Source organism: Coregonus clupeaformis, chromosome 20, assembly GCF_020615455.1.
Source record: "Coregonus clupeaformis isolate EN_2021a chromosome 20, ASM2061545v1, whole genome shotgun sequence".
Classification (NCBI taxonomy): Eukaryota; Metazoa; Chordata; class Actinopteri; order Salmoniformes; family Salmonidae; genus Coregonus; species Coregonus clupeaformis.
Window position 1 is genome coordinate 43,061,695 of NC_059211.1, and position 2,161 is coordinate 43,063,855.

At 38.3% G+C, this 2,161-nt stretch overlaps 1 non-coding gene across 1 annotated transcript; it reads right to left on the bottom strand.

The window, feature by feature from the left end:
• Positions 1-530: 530 nt before the first annotated feature.
• On the bottom strand, positions 531-601 carry trnag-gcc. The gene has a single exon. It is a non-coding gene; the product is annotated as a tRNA-Gly (tRNA).
• Between the last annotated feature and the right edge of the window lie 1,560 nt (positions 602-2,161).

The following is a 2,161-nucleotide window of genomic DNA, read 5'->3' on the forward strand; positions in this document are numbered from 1 at the left end:
AGGGATCGAAGCAGGTAAACATACTACAAGAAGTGTTAGAGGGAAGAACGGATAACAACAAAATAGATGGATTAGCTGACAACGTCACGAAAACGATGCGCACGCTTCAATGGGGCAGAAGTCAGTATGTTGTTGTGATTCTGGATGGCCAGATAACTAGCAACAATGACAAAAAGCTGCCATGTAGGGAATCGTAGCTGGCTCGTTTCAACTAGTTTTATCTTGTTCTTGATACCATGTCTTGTTTTGAGGTGTTTTGACTGATGTCACCTCTATGCTAATATTGCTCAAATTCACTAGCTAGCTAACCAACAACTTTAACAATATATTTGAGAGACAACAAGTGCTCATTGTGCAAATGTATTTATGTTTTCAATAAACATTGGAGGCGAAATATTGTTTACATGTCAACAATGTAAGCCAATCTTGTCTGTTTTGCCCCATAGTTGCGCACGTGTCGGTTTTGTTGCTCAACAACCAACCCTTCTATAAACAAAAATAACATGGGTGACCGAAACAAAACATACGGTTGCATTGGCCGGGAATCGAACCCGGGCCTCCCGCGTGGCAGGCGAGAATTCTACCACTGAACCACCAATGCTTATCTCTACATAAAAACATACGTCTATAAATAGTTTTATACAACAGTCATTTATGCATGGGAGTAGATATTTTTGGTAAGAATACATGTAATACGGCACTCATCATTTGCATCTCAATTGGACAGATGTAAACGTCATGAGAAAGATTAGAATTCAATAAATACAAAAATACATCAATAGTATGACCACTAGGTGTCGCTCTGGATAAGAGCGTATGCTAAATGACAAAAATGTAAAAATGAGAAATAGCCTAAACTTGGGAGGCCAAAATAACTTCTCCACAAAACTATTGTCACTGCATCCATGACCAGCAGACTGCGCTATAGAAAATAATGTAGCTTTCTAATCATGCAATTTCTACTAAATGTTCAATCATAAAATGCTCAACCCAAACAAAACAACAGATAGATACATTTGCGACTAGCCCCAGTCACTTTGTATCCAATGGTTTTTTATCAAACTGACCACCTAATTATTTTGCATGTGATGAGTTGTAATTATACGCTGAGGTACAGTGCCTTCAGAAAGTATTCACACCCCATTTACTTTTCTACATTCTGTTGTGTTACAGCCAGGGGTGGAAGTAAGCTCCTACGGTTCAGTACAGTGTCCCGCAAAATAAATAGTGGGGGTATGCCGTACCGGTAAAACATGAGCCTATCACAATAATTAAAACTAAATGTCAAGAAATCTGTTGGCTATTACACCACTTTTTATCATTACCGCATGTCAGAGGCATGAAAAGTGAGCGAATGGACTTGAAAACGGGTGGTACCTACGCTCCAAAATGCGATGTGGTTAGACGAAAACACTGACAGTTTGCCAACACAGAGACACGCGGGTACAACAGTGGCCTAATCATTACACGTTTTGGTGTTTTGTGTAACAGATGTCTCTTTCCATTCACCACTGTTTGGAGGCTGGAAATACTGTATGTTGTGAGTGGATGAACATGCACGGGTAGCCTAGTAAAGGAGTCCTTTGAAGTGATTGACAATCTGATGATAACATCATGACTGGTTGTGTTGATGCCACAATAAAAAGGTAATACATTTTAAAAGTTCAATAACAAATCTTTACAACTAGGCCCAGAGAGATCCTATTGAATAAATAGGGATTCTATGTCATTCTATGATTAGCGATGATCTAGCGATGATCAACAACCAACTTGATGGAGCTTGAAGAATTTTTTAAAGAATAATGCAAATATTGTACAATCCAGGTGTGCAAAGCTCTTAGAGACTTCCCCAGAAATACTCACAGCTGTAATCGCTGCCAGAGGTGATTCTAACATGTATTGACTCAGGGGTGTGAATTAGGGGTGTGAACATTTAAACATTGAAAAAAATCTCTAACAGAAAAACGTTTTTAAATGTATTTTACAAAATTTAAATTACAATGCAGTTATCAAAAAACTACCACTAACAGGCCCCGATCATCATCCTAAATGGAAAATGTTTAATTAAACAAATACCTAATGCAACAATGCTGTTAAGTAAGAGATCTGCATCTTTGAAATTATTTGCCACGGATATAAAGTGCTCCGCACGTCATCATCG